This window comes from Salvelinus sp. IW2-2015, unplaced genomic scaffold, assembly GCF_002910315.2.
Source record: "Salvelinus sp. IW2-2015 unplaced genomic scaffold, ASM291031v2 Un_scaffold16384, whole genome shotgun sequence".
Lineage (NCBI taxonomy): Eukaryota > Metazoa > Chordata > Actinopteri > Salmoniformes > Salmonidae > Salvelinus > Salvelinus sp. IW2-2015.
Window position 1 is genome coordinate 165134 of NW_019957562.1, and position 8546 is coordinate 173679.

Genomic DNA, 8546 nt, shown 5'->3' on the forward strand with positions numbered 1-8546 from the left:
CGGAGAGAGTCCCCTAAGCAAGCTGGTCCTGGGCTCTGTTCACAAACACAAACAAACCCCACAGAGCCCCAGGACAGCAACACAATTAGACCCAACCAAATCATAAAATAACAAAAAGATAATTCTTTCCCATGTGTCAAGTAATTAACAAAAAAACTGAGTAAACTAGAATGCTATTTGTCCGTAAACAGAGAGTACACAGTGGCAGAATACCTGACCACTGTGACTGACCCAAACTTAAGGAAAGCTTTGACTATGTACAGTCTCAGTGAGCATTGCTATTGGAAAAGGCCGCTGTAGGCAGACCTGGCTCTCAGAGAAGACAGGCTATGTGCACACTGCCCACAAAATGAGGTGGAAACTAGCTGCACTTCCTAACCTCCTGCCAAATATTTGACAATATTAGAGACACATAATTTCCCTCAGATTACACAGACCCACAAATAATTAGAAAACAATTTGATAAACACCCATATCTACTAGTGGAAATACCAGTGTGCCATCACAGTAGCAAGATTTCTGACGTGTTGCCACAAGGAAAGGGAACCAGTGAAGAACAGGGCTCCGGGCAGCCGAGCGGAAATGGAGAAAACTCGCCTCCCTGCGGACTGGCATCCTTTCACTCCCTCCTCTCTACATTCTCCTCTTCTGTCTCTGCTGCTAAAGCCAATTTCTACCACTCTAAATTCCAAGCATCTGCCTCTAACCTAGGAAGCTCTTTGCCACCTTCCTCCTCCCTGAATCCTCCTCCCCCTCCTCCCCCTCCTCCTCTCTGCTGATGACTTCGTCAACCATTTTGAAAAGAAGGTCGACGACATCCGATCCTCGTTTGCTAAGTCAAACGACACCGCTGGTTCTGCTCACACTGCGCCTACCCTGTGCTTTGACCTCTTTCTCCCCTCCTCTCCAGATGAAATCTCGCCGTCTTGTGACGGCCGCCGCCCAACAACCTGCCCGCTTGACCTATCCCCTCCTCTCTTCTCCAGAACCATTTCCGGAGACCTTCTCCCTTACCTCACCTCGCTCATCAACTCATCCTTGACCGCTGGCTACGTCCTTCCGTCTTCAAGAGAGCGAGAGTTGCACCCCTTCTGAAAAACCTACACTCGATCCCTCCGATGTCAACAACTACAGACCAGTATCCCTTCTTTCTTTTCTCTCCAAAACTCTTGAACGTGCCGTCCTTGGCCAGCTCTCCTGCTATCTCTCTCAGAATGACTTCTTGATCCAAATCAGTCAGGTTTCAAGACTAGTCATTCAACGTGAGACTGCTCTTCTCTGTGTCACGGAGGCGCTCCGCACTGCTAAAGCTAACTCTCTCTCCTCTGCTCTCATCCTTCTAGACCTATCGGCTGCCTTTGATACTGTGAACCATCAGATCCTCCTCTCCACCTCTCCGAGCTGGGCATCTCCGGCGCGGCCCGCCTGGATTGCGTCCTACCTGACAGGTCGCTCCTACCAGGTGGCTGGCGAGAATCTGTCTCCGCACCACGTGCTCTCACCACTGGTGTCCCCCAGGGCTCTGTTCTAGGCCCTCTCCTATTCGCTATACACCAAGTCACTTGGCTCTGTCATATCCTCACATGGTCTCTCCTATCATTGCTATGCAGACGACACACAATTAATCTTCTCCTTTCCCCCTCTGATAACCAGTGGTGAATCGCATCTCTCATGATTCTGGCAGACATATCAGTGTGGATGACGGATCACCACCTCAAGCTGAACCTCGGCAAGACGGAGCTGCTCTTCCTCCGGGGAAGGACTGCCCGTTCCATGATCTCGCCATCACGGTTGACAACTCCATTGTGTCCTCCTCCCAGAGTGCTAAGAACCTTGGCGTGATCCTGGACAACACCCTGTCGTTCTCAACTTAACATCAAGGCGGTGACCCGTTCCTGTAGGTTCATGCTCTACAACATTCGCAGAGTACGACCCTGCTCACGCAGGAAGCGCGCAGGTCCTAATCCAGGCACTTGTCATCTCCCGTCTGGATTACTGCAACTCGCTGTTGGCTGGGCTCCCTGCCTGTGCCATTAAACCCCTACAACTCATCCAGAACGCCGCAGCCCGTCTGGTGTTCAACTTTCCAAGTTCTCTCACGTCACCCCGCTCCTCCGCTCTCTCCACTGGCTTCCAGTTGAAGCTCGCATCCGCTACAAGACCATGGTGCTTGCCTACGGAGCTGTGAGGGAACGGCACCTCCGTACCTTCAGGCTCTGATCAGGCCCTACACCCAAACAAGGGCACTGCGTTCATCCATCTCTGGCCTGCTCCGCCTCCCTACCTCTGAGGAAGTACAGTTCCCGCTCAGCCCAGTCAAAAACTGTTCGCTGCTCTGGCACCCAATGGTGGAACAAACTCCCTCACGACGCCAGGTCAGCGGAGTCAATCACCACCTTCCGGAGACACCTGAAACCCCACCTCTTTAAGGAATACCTAGGATAGGATAAAGTAATCCTTCTAACCCCCCCCCCCTTAAAAGAGTTAGATGCACTATTGTAAAGTGGTTGTGTTCCACTGGATATCATAAGGGTGAATGCACCAATTTGTAAGTCGCTCTGGATGAAACGTCTGCTAAATGACTTAAATGTAATGTAAAGTGAAGATACAGAGACCACAGAAACACCAGATACCATTATAATTTGATTTATTTATTTTCCTTTTGTACTTTCACTATTTGCACACTCGTTACAAACACTGTATATGACATTTGAAATGTCTTTATTCTTTTGGAACTTCTGGTGAAAAATAGAGTCATGTATATTCTGATCTTGTGAGTCCAGTTCGTAGTATTTTTCATTCACATATATGGTAGTTTTACAATTGAGTGCGTACCCGATAGAGCACTTTGCGGTTTGCAATGTTAACTATAATGTTATCTCGCTATGCCAAATAAAAAGACGCCGATATGAACTCTGAAGTATGGAATCCAGAGAGAGAGAGGGAGAGAACTGCATGCAACAGAACCAAGCAGCCGTCCTAATAATAACTCCATGTGTCCATCCAACCGAGAGGAGAAAAACGGCCAATGTATAACTTCTAACGTACAATTAGGCGAGTACTGCACAGCACCGTTCAAAGTTGTGAGTGTAATGTTTACTGTTAATTTTTCTTGTTTTTTTCACTTTTGTTTATTATCTACTTCACTTGCTTTGGCAATGTTAACATATGTTTCTCATGCCAATAAAGCCCTTGAATTGAATTGAATTYAGAGAGAGGGAGAGAGCTGTGCTCAGCCAAGCAGGAGTAGCTAATACTCCAGGGCCTCCAACCGAGAGAAAAAAAGCCAATTGAACTTTCTCTCAAATTAGGCATCTGTACAGGCACCTTCAAAGTGGGCCCTAGTAAGCCTAATCCACTATTACCAAACGCATGCAATGTCTGTCTACACCACCATGAAAGTCGGGTGTGCAGCATACTGTACCAGAGCCAATGATCTCTCGGCACAGCCATTAATTGCAGCATTATAGGCATAAGCCATGTCCCARAAGCCGATTAACTAACTGTGCAGTGTCCCCCCAATGTTCCCCATAAATATACCCTCGAAATATGCCAACCCGTCTATTATGTATGAGTGAGGGTAATTTTTTACTCAATTTCTTAGTCCATTATGTCTCCTAAAGTGATGACTTTGTAGAATGACTTTGTAAGGTAGAGCGATGTACTGTAGATAGGTGTAGGCATGGCATTTTACCTTTATCAAAGGTGCTATTTTATCTTTTTGGTTTGAAGTAATGTGTCATTCTGTATTGGATATCATCAGGTCATTTTATCTGAAATACAGTACCAAACTGAAACATTACATTAGAAAAATACATATGATATTGTACTTCAGTTACCAAAAGACTATTATAAACTGGGTGGTTTGAGCRCTAAATGCTGATTGGCTGACAGCCATGGTATATATATGACAATATATATATTTTTACCGCTCCAGTTACATTGGTAACCCGTTTATAATAGCAATAAGGCACCTCGGGGGTATGTGGTATATGGCCACTTCGCGTTGCAWTGTGCCTAAGAACAGCCCTTAGCCGTGGTATATTGGCCATATACCACACACCCTCAGGCCTTGTTACTTAAATAAACCTGGCCTCAAAGTAAGTGCACCCTTCACTAGATAACAAAGCAAATTCTCTGGCCCTCTGATTGGCTACACAGGATAGTTTGCTTGGTCGGAGGACCTTTGGCTCCAAGCCGGTCAAGTCTCCAGCTCCAGGCAGTAATTACCAGACTGATGCCTGTAGAATTACAACAGATTAAAAACCAGGGAGACTGAATGGAACCAGAAAGAAAATGTATGCTCATATTGAATGGCACATTTGGACTGCACAATGACTGAAAATAACACTTGCTATCCCCATTTCCCAGTTGTTGTCCCAATTGTTCATTTACAAGCACATTAGYAAATACCAAACAAAACATTCAAGTTCTTTTAACCTTTATTGATTAAAACYCAGGATTATGGGTAATGACATAACTGATATCTTGTTTTTACTCCATGGAAAGCAGTTAGAAATGTAATTTACAGTGGCAAGAAAAAGTATGTGAACCTTTTGGAATACCTGGACTTCTGCATAAATTGGTCATAACATTTGATCTGATCTTCATCTAAGTCACAACAATAGACAAACACAGTCTGCTTAAACTAATAACACACAAACAATTATACATTTTCATGTCTTTATTGAACACACTGTGTAAACCAAACGTTTTCTGTAGTTGCGATCAGACCTGCACAGCGGTCAGGAGGAATTTTGTCTGGTGTGAACCTCTCTCTTGAGGTCATGCCCTAGCATCTCAATCGGGTTGAGGCCAGGACTCTGACTGGGCCACTTCAAAAGGCCTATTTTCTTCTGTTGAAGCCATTCTGTTGTTGATTTACTTCTGTGTTTTGAGTCGTTGTCCTGTTGTAGCAACCAACTTCTGTTGAGCTTCAATTGGCGGACAGATAGTCTTACATTCWCCTGCAAAATGTCTTGATAAACTTGGGAATTCATTTTTCCGTCGATGATAGCAAGCTGTCCAGGCCCTGAGGCAGCAAAGCAGCRCCAAACCATGATGCTCCCTCTACCATACTTTACACTTGGGAGGAGGTTTTGATGTTGGTGTGCTGTGCCTTTTTTCTCTCCACACATAGTGTTGTGTGTTCCTTCCAAACAACTCAACTTTAGTTTCATCTGTCCACAGAACATTTTGCCAGTAGCGCTGTGGAACATCCAGATGCTCTTTTGCGAACTTCAGATGTGCAGCAATGTTTTTTTTGGATAGCAGTGGCTTCTTCTGTGGTGTCCTCCCATGAACACCATTCTTGTTTAGTGTTTTACATATCGTAGACTCGTCAACAGAGATGTTWGCATGTTCCAGAGATTTCTTTAAAACCTCTACAGGATCGGTGGGTCCCCCGCGGGACGGTTGAGCTAACGTAGGCTAATGTGATTAGCATGAGGTTGTAAGTAACAAGAACATTTCCCAGGACATAGACATATCTGATATTGGCAGAAAGCTTAAATTCTTGTTAATCTAACTGCACTTTCCAATTTACAGAAGATATTACAGTGAAATAATACTATGTTATTGTTTGAGGAGAGTGCACAGTTATGAACTTGAAAATGTATTAATAAACCAATTAGGCACATTTGGGCAGTCTTGAACAGAAATGTAATGGTTAATTGGATCAGTCTAAAACTTTGCACATACACTGCTGCCATCTAGTGGCCAAAATCTAAATTGCACCAGGGCTGGAATAATACATTATGGCCTTTCTCTTGCATTTCAAAGATGATGGTAGAAAAAAAKCACATGTTTTTTCTTTGTATTATCTTTTACCATATRTAATGTGTTATAGTCTCCCACATTAATTTCACATTTCCACAGACTTCAAAGTGTTTTCTTTCAAATTGTATCAAGAATATGCATATCCTTGCTTCAGGTCCTGAGCTACAGGTAATTAGATTTGGGTTGTCAATTTAGGCGAACATTTAAAAAAAGGGGTYGATCCTTAAGAGGTTGTAAGTATTTAGCTGACACTCTAGTATTCTTCTTAACCTCATTGAGTATTCTGRGCTGTGCTCTTGCTGAACTTTCTCCATTTATAGACAATTTGTCTTACCGTGGACTGATAAATGTCATGGCTTTTAGAGAAACTTTTGTAACCCTTTCCAGCTCTATTCAAGTCAACAACTCTTAATCTTGGGTCTTCTGAATAGCAAACTTAAAAATTTGTGAGTATTTTTTATAGGGAAGGGCAGCTCTAACCAACATCTCCTGTCTTGTCTCAATGATTGTACTCCAGGTTAGCTGACTCCAATTAGCTTTTGGAGAAGTCCTTAGCCTAGGGGTTCACATACTTTTTCCAACCTACACTGTGAATGTTTAAATTATGTATTCAATYTAGACAAGAAAAAATACAATAATTTGTGTGTTATTAGTTTAAGCAGACTGTGTTTGTCTGTTGTTGTGACTTGGATGACGATCAGATCTATGACCAAATTATGCAGAAATCCAGATAATTCCAAAGGGTTCATACTTTTTCTTGACACTGTATAATAAACTTATTCGTCTTTGAAACATGATCCATTATATGTCCTTCTTACCTCTAAAATAAACAGGCATGCCAATTTCTGRAATGTCACAATCACATGCTGATTAACATTTGTATTATTTTGGTACAAGGCATTCACAAATTAAAAAGTATGACAAACTACAGTGCATTCAGAAAGTATACAGACCCCTTGACTTTTTCCACATTTTGTTAAATTACAGCCTTATTCTAAAATTGATTAAATAAATAAAAATTCCTCACACAATACCCCATAATCACAAAGTGAAAACAAGTTTAGAAATTTTTGCAAATGTATAAAAAAKAWRAAKAACAGATACCTGATTGACAGACGTATTCAGACCCTTTGCTAAGAGACTCGAAAATGAGCTCAGGTGCATCCTGTTTCCATTGATCATCCTTGAGATGTTTCTACAACTTAATTGAAGTCCACCTGTGGTAAATGTAATTGATTGGACATGATTTGGAAAGGCACACACCTGTCTATACAAGGTCCCACAGTTGACAGTGCTTGTCAGAGCAAAAACCAAGTCACGAGGTCAAAGTTCCTCTGTGGAGATGGGAGAACCTTCCAGAAGGACAACCATCTCTGCAGCACTCCACCAATCAGGCCTGTAGAGTGGCCAGACAGAAGCCACTCCTCAGTAAAAGGCACATGACAGCCCGCTTGGAGTTTGCCAAAAGGCATCTAAAGGACTCTCAGACCATGAGAAACAAGATTCTCTGGTCTGATGAAACCAAGATTGAACTCTTTGGCCTGAATGCCAAGCATCACATTACTGGAGGAAACCTGGCACCATTCCTACGTTGAGAAATGGAGGTAGCAGAATCATACTGTGGGGATGTTTTTCAGCGGCAGGGACTGGGAGACTAGTCAGGATCGAGGGAAAGATGAACGGAGCAAAMTAAAGAGAGATCCTTGATGACAATCTGCTCCAGAGCGATCAGGACCTCAGACTGGGGCGAAGGTTCACCTTCCAACAGGACAATTACCCTAAAACACAGCCAAGACAATGCAGGAGTGGCTTTGGGACAAGTCTCTGAATGTCCTTGAGTGGCCCAGCCACAGCCCGGACTTGAACCCGATCGAACATCTCTGGAGAGACCTGAAAATCGCTGTGCAGCGACGCTCCCCATCCAACCTGACAGAGCTTGAGAGGATCTGCAGAGAAGAATGGGAGAAACTCCCCAAATACGGGTGTGCCAAGCTTGTAGCGTCARACCCAAGAAGACTCGAGGCTGTAATCGCTGCCAAAGGTGCTTCAACAAAGTACTGAGTAAAGGGTCTCAATAATTATGTGAATGTGATATAGTTTTTGAAAACATTTCTAAAAACCTGTTTTTGCTTTGTTATTATGGTGTATTGTGTGAAGATTGATGGGGGAAAAAACAATTTAATACATTTTAGAACAAGGCTGTAACATAACGAAAAATTTGAAAGTCAAGGGATCTGAATACTTTCCGAATGCAATGTATGAATACATTTGAATCCCATTTTATTACATCTCCCTGGAGGTGTTTGCAAAGTAACTTGGAGTAGTTATTTTCCTTGTGGCTCAGTGTTACCTGGCACATAAACTAGCCTCTCATGTGAGACGTTGCTTTGGACAAGAACAACGGCAACATCAGTTAAATGATTCCTAAAATATGCAAATGAAAATCCGCCCTTAGCGTGGTTATTTTCACACAAGTTCATTGACGTCGTTCAAATGAACGAATGGGAAGTACGCAAGGGAAGAGTTATGGAGTGCTAAAGAAACTCCATTGTCATAACATTCCAATGCTTTGAGATGGGGTTTTAATGTCGTCTTGTTTGCTCCGTTCACTTTGAGCAGTCTAATGATAGCTTGAACTTTATTCCTCTTGTCTTTCTGTTTTTCCAGGTGATGAATCGAGAATGTGATATCACCATGCYTGCCAATTTTATTTTACATACCCTACACATGAGCTGTAAAGACTGAAAATYTATCATCTCTAACACACT